General features: G+C 41.2%; 1 protein-coding gene and 1 long non-coding RNA gene across 10 annotated transcripts in view; one reads left to right on the forward strand and one right to left on the reverse strand.

The window, feature by feature from the left end:
• SLC20A2 (solute carrier family 20 member 2) overlaps window positions 1–19102 on the reverse strand; it is a 110494-nt gene that overhangs the window by 46927 nt on the left and 44465 nt on the right. The window contains exon 2 of one of the 9 annotated variants that reach the window (XM_066380428.1): window positions 7001–7177. The exons of the other annotated variants lie outside the window; for them this stretch is intronic. The gene's annotated coding sequence lies outside the window, so the exon portion shown is untranslated. The remainder of the gene's footprint in view (window positions 1–7000; window positions 7178–19102) is intronic. 9 annotated transcript variants of the gene reach the window in all.
• Window positions 7483–16944, forward strand: LOC136404083 (uncharacterized). Its single transcript, XR_010751226.1, has 3 exons — window positions 7483–7578; window positions 8197–8330; window positions 16803–16944. It is a non-coding gene; the product is annotated as an uncharacterized lncRNA (long non-coding RNA).

The raw sequence follows: 19102 nt of genomic DNA on the forward strand, positions 1-19102 counted from the left end.
CTTAGATCATCTGAACTTATTTCCACAGTCATGTCTGTGTTCTTTAAGGCGGCTTTTCTCCTTCACATTCATACTCTCAGTAACCAGCTCAAGTCTGAAAGGCATCTGGCTAAGGACAAAGGCTTGTCACCTTTTGAGACCTAAATGATTTCTATCTTGGATTAGATTTAGAAGGCTCGGTTTGTGTTGTAAGGACCAACACTTGGGTTTTCTCCCCTTTCCACTAACTGTTATCAAACACAAGCAAAATAAAACAAAGCATTTAAATAACTACAAGTCTGCTGTGCAGAAAAGACCACAAAGCTGCTGACACGGTGCCACTGGCAGCCAGGGGACCACCACGCAGGAGGCCGGGATGGCAATTTGCCAAGACTACAGAAAGCCCACACTCACAGTGGCTGAGGTCTGACCAGGTGTGGCGCCTGAGAGTGCAGGTTGCTTGAAAGTAGGATTTTGAAGGTGGGTAATCAGATCAGTGGGGAAAGACTGCTTATTCAACACATGATATTGGGACAACTTGCTAACTCCAACTATCTGAAAGGAAGAAAAAAAAAATGAGCTAGATCCCTACCTCACACCAAAACAAATGAAAGGTTTAAATGTAAAATTGAAACCTGAAGAGAATAAAAGAAAACATAGGTAAATATTCACTTAATATTGGGACAGGGAAGCCTAGCCATGACATCAAAGGCAGTTAATAAAAAGAATCAACCCGTTTGAGGTTACAGAAAACATGCAGCTGAGAGGCAGAGAGGACCGAAGTGTGAGCATTGCCTGGGATTGCCACTTCTCTTCCTCAGCAATGATTCTCAACTGGGTGCAATGGTGTTTCAAATTGCCAGCAACTGCTCTGGTTGTTTCTCCTACCAGGGCTTTTCTGCAAGAGGTCAGAACATGAAGGAGAGCTCGAACAAGCTTACTAATTCTCTCTCCTCCTGTTACGAAAGATTCACATTATGTGGGTGGGATTGACAGGATTGAAGGTTACAATTTATTCTTCAATTTTCAAATGCCACGGACCTCTTGCACTTTAGGAAGAGGGGCGTTAGAGTGTTTTGAATTACTGCAGGAGGTACTGAGGGGTTTCACAAGTTCTGTCTCCCACATTTGTAATGTTAACAAGAAAGAGCTGCACTTTCTTTTCCCAGTACCCTCCTGCCTTCTGAACAAGCCTCTCAATGTCTGGTTCCGCCTGCCACCACTCCCGTTCCTTGATCTCGGGACCAACTCTACCTCTCTCACCAGCCAAGGAGCGCCCTGGCAGGACTCTTAGGTGTTTATACATTCTTTCCTATAACTTCCTCTATGAGCATCTGCTTCAACTGCAGCCTCTAATCTACATTAGAAATCTGAATGTTAAAGCGAAAACAAACATTCTCAGAATATTTCTAGACAGATATGTATACTGTTTAAAAACAGGAATGTTGCTGAGTTGTAGCCCTTAATGGAAATTTATGCCAAAAGAAGGTTGGGTGGGAGGATATCTTCTCTGGGATGCTGCCAAAGGTAACATCCAAGGTGACCTCTCCAGGCAAACAGCTAAGGAGATTTCTGCCCCATTCTCCCGTCAGCAGTCCCCCCTCTCTCCGCTTCAGGGTCTAATCATCTCCTCAACTGGCATGACCAGGCCCAGACAAAGAGGCCTACAGTGGATTGTGGCTCAAGTCCCCAGGCAACTTGCCCTCTGAAAGGACTGCCCACAGCCAACCTCCTCTCCATGTTTTTGCTTCTGGCCCATGAGAACCTGTTCCCTGAGACTTCACGGACCGCCCCCAGATCAAGCCCCTCCCACACAGGAAGGGAAGGAGCCAGGTCCCCACGCGGAGGACCTGGAGATCGGAGGTAATTTTCCGATACCTCCCCTAAAACCCAAAGAGCCCGTGCCCACTCTCAAACAACGCAAAGCCCATTTTCATGGAGGTTAGGGTTGAATCTTGCATTCTGACACTGACTGAGGTAGAAATGCAAAGTCACACACATCTCTTCAATGGTACGATGTAAAATCTAATGACTGCACGTGTGGGTCAGCCTGATGACTCAGATGTGAAAAGTACTAGTGTTTCCTGATTCTATTCAAATAAAACAGAAAATTCACTTTTGGAATTTTCTTATTTGCAAAATAACACAGCAGAGACATCATTTCCCTCAGCATTTAGCTTGTAGATCTTGTTTTAAATAGTTTCTATTAACATCGTTTTTGAATAGCTCATGAAAACCTCTACTTTATACTCTTAAATTAAAAATAATTGAAAAGCCATAGTATGTTTTTGTTAGGAAATACTGAGTTTCATATTTTCACACTGATGACACAAGATCGAAACATTACTTGAATGGCTCTGGAAGTGGCAAATTTACAAAGCAAAGCAGTCTAGGAGAACACAGGAGCCTGGAGGAAGGCAGGTGATATTCTGACTGAGAGAGCAGCAAGGGAGGAAGGAAGGGAGAGAGGATGATGAGGGGACAGAAATCAGGGGAAAAAGGAAGAAAACGATGTCTGAAGGAAAGACACGATTATCAAGGCAACTATGAGACCCGGCTTAGAGCAGGGACACGGAGGCCAAAGAACACAGATGATAGAAGCAGGAAGAAGCCGGGTCGCTCACTGGGGACACCCAGCATGAACGGACAGCGGGTAGGTAATAAAGATATCAGACATCCGTGGCGAGTGCCGCAGTCTAAACGGGGACTGGAAAGGAAGCAGCAAGGGCAGTCTGCTAGTCCTCGGGGCTCCTGCCCAGCAGCCAGTGTCCTTCGCCTCCTCCTTTTCTCTGTGGTTAAAAAAGAAAAGGAACATTTGTTTCTCCTGAACGGAGAAGGGGGAAAAGCAAAGGACGTATCGTCAGAGGCCCTGGGTCCATTTTCATCCAGCCAGCCACCACTGGCTACAGGACCCTGGGCGAGTCACGTAAATAATTCATCTAAAGCAGAGGTAGTCAACCTTTTTATACCTACCGCCCGCTTTTGTATCTCTGTTAGTAGTAAAATTTTCTAACCGCCCACCGGATCCCCAGTAATGGTGATTTATAAAGTAGGGAAGTAACTTTATAAAATTTATAAGGCAGAGTTACAGTAAGTTAAAGCATATAATAATAATTACTTACCAAGTACTTTATGTCGGATTTTCGCTGTTTGGCAGAATAAATCTTTATAAAACAACTTACTATAGTTAAATCTTTTTATTTATACTTTGGTTGCTCTGCTACCGCCCACCATGAAAGCTGGAACAGCCACTAGTGGGCGGTAGGGGCCAGGTTGACTACCACTGATCTAAAGGATGACAATTATGGTAAATAGCGTGGTGGTGGTGTAAAGGCACAAGCATGTGCCAGCAATCACGGCATGATGGCTGTTATCACTCCTGGCAGATAAAGCCCTCGGGCAACAGTCAGGGACCAGAGGCTTAACCCCAGCTCTGCTTCCGACTAGCACTGAGACCTTGGGTGAGTCCGGTCAGCTCTCGGAATCCTGCTGCAGCATCTGTAAAATGAGGGTGGTAATCCCACACGTACTTTACAGAATCATTGTGAGAGTCCGACCTCATGCCAGCAAAGTGTTTTGTAAGTTGTGCTTAGCATCAAACAACTGGAAGTTGTTGGTATCACTCTAGTCACAGGAAGAACTTAAGTTTCCAAAATCCTTCTAGAAGGATCTTATGTCCCTACCTCCTGTAGTAGTCTGTCTGGCCCACCTCCCTCAATGTACAAACTCTAGCCTTGTCTTTGGTTAAAGACTGACATATATTATGAGGCATAGGAACTTTTTTGAGGGAGGTGAAGAGGCAGAGAAAAGAAACTCTAAAAGATACTAAAAAAAAATCACACTAAATGGTAAACCTTCTTTGGAAAACAGTTCAGCAGTTTCTTATAAAGCATAAGCTTACCACACAAGCCAACAGTTCCACTCTGAGGTATATTTACTCAGGAGAAATGAAAACATGTCTACATAGGAAACTTTGTTCTATATCTTGAGTATGGTGTGGTTACACTACTTTTCATGTGTCAAAACTCATGAAACTGTACACTCAAAATTGGCAAACTTTATTGTACATAAATTATACCTCAATAAAGTGATTGGAAAATAATACCTGTATATATAAATATGTGAGGTGACAGATGTGTAAATTAACAGATGGGAGGAAGTCTTTTGCAATGTATATGTATATCAAATCATCCCAGTATACACTTTAAGTATCCTACAATTTTGTAATTATACCTCAATAAAACTGAGGGGAAAAAAGAAAACAATATTGGTAATAAAAGGTAGTTAATATTCACTTTTGATATTTTTCCTTTTCTATATTGCCAGCATTGTCTCCCCTTGTCCCTCATTCCATAGGATAAGTTACAATAGTTAAATAGATTAAAAAAAAAAAAAAAAAGAAAGAGTAGTTCCCATAAACAATAAAAGAAAGAACATTTTACTCATACACAGTAAAACCAGCCAGTTCAACCAATAGGGCAAGGGTTCGGGGACAGGCTGTCACACCTTGTTTAAAACAATGACTCAAGAAGCAAAGAGCAAAAACAAATCAATCAGAGGTGGTGGCTGACTTCGCACTGCAAATGGAAAGTTCTTCAGACACAACTCTTCCAAGGTCAGAGAGGAGGGAGAGGCCTGGTGCTGGGACAGATACTGACTTCTAATCAAAACTCAGTGATTCTGGCCTTGGCCAGTGGCTCAGTGGACAGAGCATCAGCCTGGCATATGGATGTCCTGGGTTTGATTCCCAATCAGGGCACACAGGAGAAGCGACCATCTGCTTATCCCTTCTCCTTCTCCCCTTTCTCTCCCTCTTCCTCTCCCACAGCCAGTGGTTCAATTGGTTTGAGCGTGGTCCTAGGTGCTGAGAAGAGCTCCATTGGAGCACATCAGCATCAGGCACTAAAAATAGCTTGGTACTAATGCATCAGCTATTGGGAGTCGGTCTCACTATCTCTCCTCCTCTCACCTAAAAAAAAGAAAAAACCAACAACAACAAAAACCCTCAGCAATTCTACAGAGAAAAGGAAAGCTGGGCCTTCCTGTGGAGACGTGTGCTCAACATTGCTTTTCCCAATCCAAATGGTGGAAAGCCACTTACTAGCACTCAAGTTTAGGGCAAATATAAACATTTCAGCTGAAAATCACTTCCATGGAGGACCACAAATTGAAGACACTTTAAATCTCAACTTGTGGACACTTCATATACCAAGCTTCAAGGACGTCAATTAAAGTAAATTAGAGTATGAGCAAGCAATAATGTACCTTGGTCTGCAACTCCAGAACAACCCTACAATCAGTTCTATATGCTACCTCCCCTAAGTACAATTAGAAATCCTCGAGACAGTTCTGAGTAACAGTATTCCTGTTCACGCGGGAAGCAAAGGTACTTGTAAACTTTCCAGGCTGGGTCAGATGCATGGCCGCCCCAGTACCCTATCTTCACCAGAAATACTCAGGTACGGTACGGGAGTTCTTTGTGGCACCTCAAAAGTTCAAGAAAATAAGTAAATAATTTGAAATGGGAACAAATACTGATGGACAAAGATGTTTATTTACAGTGTCATTTATTATGATCATGAAAAAAGAGGGAAACTGACCCTGGACGGGAGAATGGCTGAGGAAATACTGGTGACTTCTAAACAAGAAATACTGTGTAGCCACTAAAATGACTTAACTTGAGACTTTTTCCTAGCGCTGAAACACAGTAATGCTTAAATTTAAAAAATCAGTACACATAATGGTATGTACAACATGGTTTCCACATGGTTGAAGCTGCACTGGTCATGAGACGTGAAAGAAATGTGCCCAAGGTCAAGAGTGGCTCTCTCTAGGCCAGGGGTTAGGAACCTATGACTGGCGAGCCAGATGTGGCTCTTTTTTTTTTTTTTTTTTTTTTTTTTTTGTATTTTTCTGAAGCTGGAAACGGGGAGAGACAGACAGACTCCCGCATGCGCCCGACCGGGATTCACCTGGCATGCCCACCAGGGGGCGATGCTCTGCCCCTCCGGGGCATCGCTCTGCCGCGACCAGAGCCACTCTAGCGCCTGGGGCAGAGGCCAAGAGCCATCCCCAGCGCCTGGGCCATCTTTGCTCCAATGGAGCCTTGGCTGCGGGAGGGGAAGAGAGAGACAGAGAGGAAGGAGGGGGGAGTGGAGAAGCAGATGGGCGCTTCTCCTGTGTGCCCTGGCCTGGAATCGAACCCGGGACCCCCGCACACCAGGCCGACGCTCTACTGCTGAGCCAACCAGCCAGGGCCCAGACATGGCTCTTTTGATGGCTGCATCTGGCTCGCAGACAAACCTTTAATAAAAAAATTAAAAAAAATTAAAAATATAAGACACTCTTGGCCTGACCTGTGGTGGCGCAGTGGATAAATCTTCAACCTGAACACTGAGATCGCCGGTTTGAAACCCTGCACTTGCCTGGTCAAGGCACATATGGGAGTTGATGCTTCCTGCTCCTCTCCCTTCTCTCTCTCTCTCTCTCCTTTCTAAAATGAATAAATAAAAATATAAAACATTCTCATGTATTACAATCCATTCATTTCCTACCACTCATGTTCACGGCTGCGGGTGGCTGGAGCCAATCACAGCTGTCCTCCGGGACAACACCAAATTTTTATTGGATAATGCGTAAGGTACACGGGTCGTTGTATGGCTCTCACGGAATTACATTTTAAAATATGTGGCGTTCATGGCTCTCTCAGCCAAAAAGGTTCCTGACCCCTGCTCTAGGCACTCTTTACATTTGTAAGTATTATCCAAAATTTTCTACCAGAGCAATTACCATTTTTATTTACCATTAAAAAAAAACCCTCCAAAATACAGTACTACAAAGGAATGTATATATTTTTAAAAGCTAGGAATTTACCACTAAAATATGCTCTGTTTTCACTAATAAACAAAATAAATTTCACATGAATCTGTTTTCAGCGTGGGCCTCTCCGACAATTCGTTCTTCAAGCATTACTACCTACAATTTAAAACATAAAATAGATCTTCCAATTCTCTTTATTTACCTTCTCTTTGTTTTTCACTTTGTTCTGGTATTTGAGTACTTGGTCTTGGTGTGGTTTTAGTCTTCTGTTAGGTTCCCACTGCGTAATTCTAGAGGTCCATCCTCAGGTGCTCTTAGTCTTTGTGGAGGGTTCCTCCCTCGTCCTTCTCCAGCGTCATGTAAGGCCTGGCTGTCAGAACTGAATCGAACCCAAAGAATAAGAAAACGTCCTGTGATGGAGCCAAGTACTTCGCAGGCTTTTTTTTTTTTTTTTTTTTTTATACTGAAGCCATATTTGAGGTTAATGCTTACAAGAAACAACCTATAACTTTTTTTACTTCTACTTCGGTTCAGAACAGAATTAGAGAATCATAGAACATTAGAGTTTGAAGGGACTTAGAAGTCCCCTAGTTCAGTTTTGGTAATTTTGAAGATGTGACTCATAACTGAATATGTGAGTTAAATAATGATTCCCTAAACAGGTTATCTATTGACTCCGCAGGAGGCACTCAAAGGAAAGCAATGTGAAGACATGAGGCAGGGACGCTCCCGGCTGACCTCATCAGCGCTTCTTAATGACACTGGCTCCTATTTTGGGAGGTGAGAGTCCTTAGGGTCCTGGGCAAAGCTGGGGATGGGGAGGCAGAGATGGCAGAGAAAGAGGAAAGGGCGATAAAGAGAATGGATTACTAAGGACACTGCGGCGCTTCATCCTGGGACATTTTCAAATTAGATGGTATTTTTAAGGCCTGTGCAACTCTTGTTCTACACCAACCAGAGACCACAGGACTGGGGAGAGGTGGTTTAGCCTGGAAGAATGAACCACAGGATTGTTCTGTGGGGAGAGGGGGTGGGAATTTCTGACCCTTTCTTGAGTCACTGATTGCAAGTGCAATCAACGGCCTTCTTGAATTTATGGAGCATGAGCAAACTTATTTCGGTCCTCCATCTAAAGTTTCCACTGCAGGCCCGCAGACTCAGCCTTTCAGAACCATTTTCTGTCTCCAGGCCTCATTCCTGTTATAATCACTCTCCCTCCTGCATTTTTGCCATTCTGACATTTAAATACTTTTTAGCTCATAAAGCATTTGTGTTATTTAGATGTTTTCACACAGCCTCTTGCTCTCTTAAAAGGCATTATTATATATATATTTTTAAATTTTTTCATTTTTAAAATTTATTCATTTTAAAGATTTTTAAAATTTATTCATTTTACAGAGGAGAGAGAGAGAGAAGAGGAGGAGGAGCAGGAAGCACCAACTCCCATATGTGCCTTGATCAGGCAAGCTCAGGGTTTCAAACTGATGATTTCAGCGTTCCAGGTTGATGTTTTATCCACTGCACCACTACAGGTCAGGCTTTTTTTTTTTAAAGATACAGTATTTAAAAAATAATAAATATAAAGTCTACTGGAAAGTTCTGTCCGTTTCTATCACAACAAGTTTCGACACGTAAGCACATATTTGGCGCATGTGTGCCTCTCTATTTTTATCACTTAATGTACACATACTGACGTAGCAAATTAACTAAAACAAAGTTGATTCACGTTAGTCTTATGTGTGAAGCAATAGTGTACCCATGGCTACTGATAAAGTTCATTTACGCCACTGTAATTTTTACGAATTTCAACAAGGAAGAAATGCTACAGAAGCATGTAGAAATTTATTGAAAGTGTTTGGTGAAGGTAGTTTCTGATAGGACATGCAGAAGATGGTTTGAAAAATTCGAAACCTTTCTGATAAGCCACGTTCTGGGCGACCATCTTTGATTAAAGACAATGTTGTTAAGACCATGTTGGAGCAAGATCTTTTTCTTTTTTTTTTTTTTCAAAGAATTTTTAGATTTTTTTTAAAGACTTTATTTATTCAATTTTAGAGAGGAGAGAGAGAGAGAGAGAGAGAGAGGAGGAACAGGAAGCATCAACTTCCCATATGTGCCTTGACCAGGCAAGCCCAGGGTTTCAAACCGGCAACCTCAGTGTTCCAGATTGAGGCTTTATCTCACTGCGCCACCACAGGTCAGGCGCAAGATCCTTTTCTGACAACATCAGAGATCGCAGAAAGGCTTAAGTTAGCTCAGCCAACCATTCGGACCATATTTGGAAGATAGGATTGGTGTGGAAATATATTATTTAATAAAGTTTATTGATGGTAAGAAAAATTTGTATTTTGTTCTATTCCAAAAACGGACAGAACTTTCCGGTAGACCTTATATATATTGGATATATAAAATAAATAAATAAATAAATAAATATATATGTGTATATATACACACACACATATATTTTAAAGGATAAAGAAATAAAAAGCAAAAATAATTAAAAGGTGATAGAAGTTAGAATGATTTGGCATGAAAAAAGAAAGCATTTATAAGGTCCTCTACACAAAAATTTTTTAAAAACTGAAAGGACTGTCTCAGACAGCGTAAAATGCTACTTCCTTAGAGATGTCCAAATGGGATCTTAATGACTGTATAATGAGTTATAGTATGAAAGTTGTTACCTTTTCCATGTTAAATATATAATTCAATAATTCCATGAAAAAGTTACTATTAAAGAAATACATAACAGCCGCTCTATCTAACTTAAAGATATAACAGTTTTTCATTGTAATAAGAAAGGTTATACTTGGATAGGAAGAAAAAAATTGCAACTCAGTGGGTTGCTGTATACTGAAATGTAGAGATTCAAAAAATAGGTATTACTGCCTTGTTGAATGTTTTAGGTAAAATATTGCTTGGAAGCAAGGAATAAGACTAGCTGAGCTTTACACACTTCTTCCCCCTCTAAGATAAAAATAGCTGTTAAACATCTTCCCTCTCAGTACACACTACAGATGGATTCCCCCTCCCCAGATATTCTAAGTACTTTTTTATCAATACTTCTCCCATAACCAAAAAATAGAGTAGTTTTCACGAGCAAATCACTTAACATCACTTCTATCAAATGGCAAACCTAGGATGACTTGTTCCAATTCTGTGCCCTGAAGTGTTGGACTGTTTGGCTATCTTCCAAGAGTTATATTAGGAAAATACTTTCCCTTCAGTCACAGTTTAAAATGGAACTATGTATGTAAAGAGATATCTGGGTTCTTACATATTTACTTGTTAATTGTTCCAAAATGCTAGAAGCTCATTAAAAATATAAATGATAACTTATAAAAACATTGATTCCTGATGCTTTCTATTAATAGAACATTAATCTAAACAGAAGAGCTGATAGATGAAGATTATTATCTTAACTAGTTTCCATGCTTAATTTACAGTCCCATGTTTCTTATTCTCATTCCAGGGTTAAGCAAGAGAGGACAAATAATTATTAAATTGATTTAGTTAGACTTTTCCTTTTTGCAATGAAGGGAAGTCTGTTCAAGTCTGAAGATCTTCATCAAAACTCTGCAAACCTGATTCAATTCCACCAATAATTTGCCAAGTTAAGAGTGTAAACAGTGTAAACAAGACAATAAGTCCACAGGTGAAAATGTAGTAGTTCTTCATACCTCCCACTGAGATTTCTGAAATTGAAATGTTTTTAGCAAATTAAGAAATCATAAGCATTTGTTTGTTATCACCTGAAGGAACCATGGAAATGGTTTAAAATAGAAGAAAAATAAGACAGTTTATAAGATTTGTTTGAAAATGGTTTCCTAATTCTGAGGGTGCTCTGGACTTAATTCTTGATGCACAATTAAGATAAACTTCTTCTCCCGTTTTTCCTTTAGAAAACAGAGCTAGGAAGGATGCTTTGATGTGAACATAAAGAACTTCCTTACGCCCTGGCCGGTTGGCTCAGTGGTAGAGCGTCGGCCTGGCGTGCAGAAGTCCCGGGTTTGATTCCCGGCCAGGGCACACAGGAGAAGCGCCCATCTGCTTCTCCACCCCTCCCCCTCTCCTTCCTCTCTGTCTCTCTCTTCCTCTCCCGCAGCCGAGGCTCCATTGGAGCAAAGATGGCCCAGGCGCTGGGGATGGCTCCTTGGCCTCTGCCCCAGGCGCTAGAGTGGCTCTGGTCGCAATAGAGCGACGCCCCAGATGGGCAGAGCATCGCCCCCTGGTGGGCGTGCCGGGTGGATCCCGGTTGGGCGCATGCGGGAGTCTGTCTGACTGTCTCTCCCGGTTTCTAGCTTCAGAAAAATACAAAAAAACAAACAAACAAACAAAAAAACTTCCTTACAATAACTTGAAAGCAACTAGATAAGATGTTTTTTAGTGATGTTTAAAATAAAGTAAGAGAAAAAAAAGAAATATGTAATTATTCTGTCTACTTAATTGCCTTTATTATAGCCCTTATGTGTGTGTACATTCAAATTACTGTCTAGTCTTACTTCCTTTCAGCCTAATGAACCTCTTTTAGTATTTATTGGAAGGCATATCTGATAGCAATCAATTCTTTCAGTTTTTATTTAATTGACAATGTTTTTAGACACCTCCACTTTTGAAATATAGCTTTGCAAAATATAGAATTCTTTCAGCACTTTAATTTGTCTTCACACTGCCTTCTGGCCTCTACTGTATGTGATGAGAAGTCAGCTGTTAATCTTACTGGGGTTCCCTTATACTTGGCAAGTCACTTCTCTCTTTCTGCTTTCCAGATTTCCTCTTTCAAATTTTAACTATTGTGTGCCTGGGTGTGGATCTCTTTGAGTTTATCCTAATTGGAGTTTAAATGTTTTGAATGTGTGTATTAGTGGTTTTCATCAAATTTGGGAAGTTACCAGTCATTACTTCTGTGAACATTTTTTTTCTGCCCCATTCTTCTACTTCTGGTATTCCTACTGGCATACTCAATGGTGGCCCATGTTTTTCCGAGGTTCTGTTCATTTTTCTCCATACTGCATTGTCTCTAATACTCTCTAAGTTGGCTGATTCTTTCCTCTGACAAGTGAAATCTACTGTTGAGCCTCTCTAGTGGGTTTTTCATTTTGGACATTGTACTTTCCAACTCCAGAATTTCCTTTTTTTTAAAAAAAAAATTAATCATGGTAAAGTAAACAAAGTTTACCATTCACACTTTTTAAGTGTACTGTTCAGTGGCATTAAGCACATCTGCATCATGGAAACATCACCACCATCCACCTACAGAACTCTCTTCATCTTATAAATCAGAAACTCTATACCTATTAAACAATAATTTCTCATTCCCCTCACCCCATCCCCTTATAATCACCATTATACTTTCTGTCTCCACAAATCTGACTACACTAAGTACATTAAATGAGTAAAATCATACAGTATTTGTCTTTCTGTGTCTGCCTTTTTTCACTCAGCATAATGTCTACAAATTCACCCATGTTGTAGCATGATTCAGAATTTTCTTCCTTTTTTAAGCTGAATAACATTCGTCTGTTGTATATACCACATTTTGCTTATCCATTCATTTGTTAATGGATATTTGGATTGCTTCCACTTTTTGGCTATTGTGAATATGCTATTAAAATGGATGTACAAATATCTCTTCAAGTCTCTGCTTTCAATTATTTTGGGTATGTACCCAGAAGTGGAATTTCCGGGTCATATGGTAATTGTTTTTAAGGAACCATCATACAGTTCTGCACAGTTACTGCACCATTTTACATTCCCACAAACAGTGCACAAAGGTTCCAATTTTTCTACATCCTCACCAACAGCTATTATTTTATTTTGTAATAGAGCCATCCTAATGAATGTGAAGTGATATCTCATAGTGGTTTCAATTTATATTTCTCTAATAATTAGTGATGATGAACATCTTTTCATGTGCTTGTTGCCCATTTGTAGATCTTCTTGGAGAAGTGTTTATTCGAGTTCTTTGCCCATTTTTTAATTAGGTTGTTTTCCTGCTGTTGAGTTGTAGGAGTTCTTTATATAAGTATTCTGGACACTAACCCTTTATCCAGTATATCAGTGGTTTTCAACTGCTGGTCTGCCAGAAATTTCGTGCTGCTGGTCCACAAAAAAGTTAACCATCAACATACAACATCAGGGTTGTTATCTCTTTTGCAAACTGGCACAAAATTTCTGGTGGACTGGCAGTGGTCCTGAAGTAAAAAACCACTGAGATACATTATTTGCAATTATCTTCCCAGTGTACCTTCCCATTCTGTAGGTACCTTTTCATTCTGTTGATTTTGTTCTTTGATGTACAGAAGCTTTTAATTTTTATGTCCTCCAATTTACCTATTTTTACTTTTGTTCTCTGTGCTTTTGGTATCCTAGCTGCATTTAGGTCTTTTTTTTTTCTTTTTAATCATTTCTATTCCTTTAAAGATAGACTCTATTTGATGAGTCACTGACACCACTTCCTTCAATTCTTTAAGAATGATTTCTTCTAAGTCTCTGGACATATTCATAATAGCTGCTTTGAAGTCTTTGTCTTCTAAACTCAATATATAAGTCCCCTCAAAAGCAGTCTCCATTGCTTTACTTATCCTGTATATGTGTCAAAATTTTTCTGTTGAAAACTAGACACTTTAGAGAATATATTATAGCAACTCTGTTACTAATATCCCCAGCCCGCCACCCCTAGAGATTTGTTGTTCTTATTTGTTTACTTGGCTAAACTAGTTCTGTGAAGTCTACTTTCCCTGCAATATGCCGCTTTTCATATTCTTCCCTTTATATTGATATTTTAGTCAGGCTTGCAAGGGATCACCCTTGGGACAGCATAATCCACTTAATGGTCAAACATTGTACTTAAGCCCTCTTAGCTAGATTTTCACCCTCTACCATGGATTTGTATGGGGCTTAGAGACTACTTTCACAGTTCAAGGAGTAAGGAATGGAGGGAAGGTCTACATATAAAGGAGCTGCACAAGGGTGGTCTTTGGGGAGTTGGAATTATGCATCCTGTCTGTATTGGTAGTAATAAAATCCTAAGCATGTAAAAACTCACAGAGCTGTGTATCAGCCAAAGTGAACTTTTACCATATGTAATTTTTTTTTTTATATAATTTTATTTTTTTTAATGGGGTGACATCAATAAATCAGGATACATATATTCAAAGATAACAAGTCCAGGTTATCTTGTCGTTCAATTATGTTGCATACCCACCACCCAAAGTCAGATTGTCCTCTGTCACCTTCTATCTTGTTTTCTTGTAATTTTTTTTTTTTTTGTACTTTTCTGAAGCTGGAAACGGGGAGATAGTCAGACAGACTTCCGCATGCGCCCGACCGGGATCCACCCAGCACGCCTACCAGGGGGCGATGCTCTGCCCATCTGGGGCGTCGCTTTGTCGCGACCAGAGCCACTCTAGCGCCTGGGGCAGAGGCCAAGGAGCCATCCCCAGCGCCCGGGCCATCTTTTGCTCCAGTGGAGCTTCGGCTGCGGGAGGGGAAGAGAGAGACAGAGAGGAAGGAGAGGGGGAGGGGTGGAGAAGCAGATGGGCGCCTCTCCTGTGTGCCCTGGCCGGGAATCGAACCTGGGACTTCCGCACGCCAGGCCGACACTCTACCACTGAGCCAACCGGCCAGGGCCTGTAATTTATTATTATTATTTTTAATTGACCAGGATTTGCCTTTTAAAAAATGATACCTTTCCATCTGTATTGCTCTTACATAGCTGGACCCAATTTGACCACTGGGTTCTTTAGAAGTTCACTACTTAATATTTAATGGGGAGATAGAAAACAAAATCTTGCCTCCTGAAGGTCATTTCCTTTCAACAGAGTAAAGATTAAACTTTTTTTAAAAAATGTACCATTCTAATACTTAAAAGCATCTTACAAGATAGACCGAATTCTTGATCTCTTGCTCCAGTTAGCCAAGTTGTGAATGAAAAAAGAGTTTTTGAAGTCATTAAAAGTGCTACTTTTTTTTCAAGTGAGAAGAGGGGAGATACTGAGACAGACTCCTGCATGCACCTCAACTAGGATCCACTCAGCAACCTCTGTCTGTGGCTGATGCTCAAATCAACGGAGCTATTTTTAGCACTTGGGGCTGATGCACTGGGACCAACCCAGTTATCCTCAGGACCCGGGACCAACACTCAAACCAATCAAGTCACTGGCTGTGGGAGGGGAGAAGGTGAAGAGGGAGAGGGAGAGAAGCAGATGGTTGCTTCTCTTGTGTGCCCTGACTAGGAATTGAACCCAGGACATCCATATGTTAGGCTGATGCTCTATCCACTGAGCCAACTGGCCAGGGCCAAAAAATGCTACTTTTAAGGATAAGAAAATAAAACATCCTTATTACTGATACAGAGAAAATTTCAGTGGTTTGGATGGATATAACAAACCAGCCACAATACTTCCTTAAACCCAAACCTAATCCAGAGCAAGGTCCTAACTCTCTTCAATTCTATGAAGGCTGAGAGAAGGTGAGGGAGCTGCATAAGAAAGTCTGGAGCTAGCAGAGGTGGTCAGTGAGACTTAAGGAAAGAAGACATCCCCAGAACATAAAAGTGCAGGGGAGTAGTAAATACTGATGTAGAAGTTGCAGCAAGTAATCCAGAAGATCTAGCTAAGACACTGAATTAAGTTTGCTACACTAAACAACAGATTTTCAATGTAGACAAAACAGCCTATATTAAAAGAAGAAGCCATGTAGGACTGTCATAGCTAGAGAGGAGGAGTCAATGCCTGGATTCAAAACTTCAAAGGACAGGCTGACTCTCTTGTTTTGGGCTAATACGACTGGTAACTTTAAGTTGAAGCCAGTGCTCATTTACCATTCCAAAAGTCCTAGGGCACTTAAGAATTAGGCTAAATTTACTCTGCCTATGCTCTATAAATGGAACAACAAAGCCTGGATGATAGAATATCTGTTTACAACATGGTTTACTGAATATTTTAAGACCACTGTTAAGATCTACTTGCTGCTCAGAAACAAGAATTCCTTTCAAAATAATATGCTTATTGACATGACTCAAAACTCTGACGGAGATGTACAATGAGATTAATGTTGCTTTCATGTTTGCTAGTATAGCATCCACTCCTTAGCCTGTGGATTAAAGAGTAATTTCCACTTTCAAGTCTTACTAACAAAATATATTTCATAAGGCTATAGCTGCCATAGACAGTGATTTCTTGGATGGATCTGGACAAAGTAACCTGAAAACCTTCTAGAAAGGATTCCATTCTAGATGCCATCAAGAACACCTGTCAAAATATCAACATTAGTGGGAGTTTGGGAAAAGCTGATTCCAATCCTCAAGGATAACTTTGAGGGGTTTAAGACTTCAGTGGAGGAATTAACTGCAGATGTGGTAAAAATAGCAAGAAAACCAGAATTAGAAGTAGAGCCTGAAGATGTGACCAAATTGCTGCAATCTTAGGATAAAACTTTTAATGAATAAGGAACTGCTTCTTTTGGATGAGCAAAGAAAGTGGTTTCTTGAGATGGAATCCACTCCTAGTGAAAATGCTGTGATGATTGTTGAAATGACAACAAAGGACTTAGAATATTATGCAAATAGTTGATAAGGCAGCAGCAGGATTTGAGAGAACGGACTCCAATTCTGGAAGATGTTCTAGTGTGGGTAAAATGCTACGAAACAACTGCATGCTACAGGGAAACAGTCTGTGGAGAGAGGAGTCCACTGATGCAGCAGACTCCCTTGTTAAGATAGTCTACAAGCACTCCAGCCCTCAGTAACTACGGCCCCGTCAGTCAGCAGCTGTCAACCTTGACGAAGACCCTCCCTCAAGGACTATGACTTGCTGAAGGCTCAGATGATGGTTTGCATTTTTTAGCAATGAAGTATTTTAATTAAGGCATGAACATTGTTTTTCTAGATATAATGCTACTGCATACTTAGCAAACTACAGTGTAGTGAAACATAATTTTTATATGTACTGAGAAACCAAAAATTCCATGTGGCTCATTTTATTGTGATATTTGCTTTATTATAGGGTCTAGAACTGAACCCACAGTATCTCCGAGGTGTGCCTGTACCCGATCAAAAGAAGTCTCTTCTGGATTAGGCTTCAAGTCATTTTTCTTCAAGTAAAGTAAACATTCTGGATTTATTTAATTGTTACTGACAAGTCTCACAGAGCCTGAAGACAAAAAAGATCAGGGGGAAAAAATCAAACAAAAGTAAATGAAAGTAGAGATGGCAAAAATCAGGCCTGACAGAAAGAGGTGTGTGGCTGAGTGCCCTACCTTCCCAGTCCCTGAGGACACTGCACTCTGCACAGGAGGCCGAGGCAGAGTGCCCTACCTTCCCAGTCCCTGAGGACACTGCACTCTGCACAGGAGGCCGAGGCAGAGTGCCCTACCTTCCCAGTCCCTAAGGACACTGCACTCTGCACAGGAGGCCGAGGCAGAGTGCCCTACCTTCCAGTCCCTAAGGACACTGCACTCTGCACAGGAGGCCGAGGCAGAGTGCCTACCTTCCCAGTCCCTAAGGACACTGCACTCTGCACAGGAGGCCGAGGCAGAGTGCCCTACCTTCCCAGTCCCTAAGGACACTGCACTCTGCACAGGAGGCCGAGGCAGAGTGCCCTACCTTCCCAGTCCCTGAGGACACTGCACTCTGCACAGGAGGCCGAGGCAGAGTGCCTACCTTCAAGTCCCTAAGGACACTGCACTCTGCACAGGAGGCCGAGGCAGAGTGCCTACCTTCAAGTCCCTAAGGACACTGCACTCTGCACAGGAGGCCGAGGCAGAGTGCCCTACCTTCCCAGTCCCTGAGGACACTGCACTCTGCACAGGAGGCCGAGGCAGAGTGCCCTACCTTCCAGTCCGTGAGGACACTGCACTCTGCACAGGAGGCCGAGGCAGAGTGCCCTACCTTCCCAGTCGCTGAGGACACTGAATTCTGCACAGGAGGCTGAGGCCGAAAGCGACAGAACATCACAACAATTCTCTCTTCTTGCTCCAACCACCACTTTAATTTCACGTCAAGTCTAAAGTAATCACTTCAAAAAACAACAACACAAAACCTTTATAATAATAGACAAGCCTCCCAACCACCTCACTATGTTGAGTAAATCCATATTCTCTTACTTTTGCTTTTAGTCTTCAAGTAGAGACAAAAACAAAACAAAAAATGAATAAGCAAACAAACAAAACAAAAAGGGAGATAATAAACTGAGTCCAGATTCTCCAGCTGAGCTTCATTTTCCTCTGGCTCTTCCAAAAGCCACCCTTTCCCCTGACAGACACTAATTTTCCTCACTTTTCTAACTCGGTCTACAGTGTCAGGAGATATTTTTATCTGCTCTACCCCTTTGGAAAAGATGTTCTCTTTTTTCCTTTGAGCCAATCAACTTGCTTCACATTCTACTGATCAAACTGTAATGACATAGTTATTCCATCTTGCTGTGGCCTGTGGCGTTTCATACACCTGTACTCACACTGTGTGGCAGAACTTTGTGACTCACCTAAGCTGAAACCACTTGGCAGCTAGGACATGTTGATGTGGCTACCACAATTCTCACTGGGAACATTACTCTATCCATTAAATATATGACTATTTGGGTTAAATTGTTCACCCACATCTGTCCCCTCCCCCTCCAAGAGGAAATAAAGATAAACCCATGTGGTACTTGTCTTTACTTCCACAAGGAGCCAATAGCACAGAAAGGAATTACATGAATATTCCTACAACTGCAGGAGAAAGAGACAGGATGATAAAGAAAGGAGGGGCTAAAAGGACCAGCACTCCTTGTAAGGATGAAAAATGATAAGAAGGAAACTTGAAAAACCAGCTTTCTTAGTTCCAAGTATTCCAGGAAACACTCATACATGCGTAACAAAGATTCTGAACCAAAGGCTAGGCCAGAATGTGGTAGGCAGCACGTGATAGTAGATTCCATTTGGTTTCTCAAGGCACTTTGTTTGGCTTTAAGTTTTAAGGTATCAGTCCTGCTGAAAGTGGATTTAATTCAGTCTCAATCTAAACCTCTATCGCCAGCTAAACCTGGTGACAGATTCCACTCATTTAAGCCCAGGCTTAGAAACATACTTCAAAGACAGACCCATTAAATAACCATCAAAAGAACTTATTCTCACATGTCACCATACAAACTGGGCTAAAAGGGAGGCTTACTGTTTTTGCTCAAGATTTTCTTAAATCAACTGCCACCAGTACCAAAACAGTTACCCAAAATAACCTTCAGATTCAGGTCACAAGGACAGCCTAGCAGCTATCACTTTTAGTAAACAATGGTGAGATACACTTTGATACTACAAAAATAAGTGCTTT

The sequence above is a fragment of the Saccopteryx leptura genome, chromosome 4 (genome assembly GCF_036850995.1).
Source record: "Saccopteryx leptura isolate mSacLep1 chromosome 4, mSacLep1_pri_phased_curated, whole genome shotgun sequence".
NCBI lineage: Eukaryota > Metazoa > Chordata > Mammalia > Chiroptera > Emballonuridae > Saccopteryx > Saccopteryx leptura.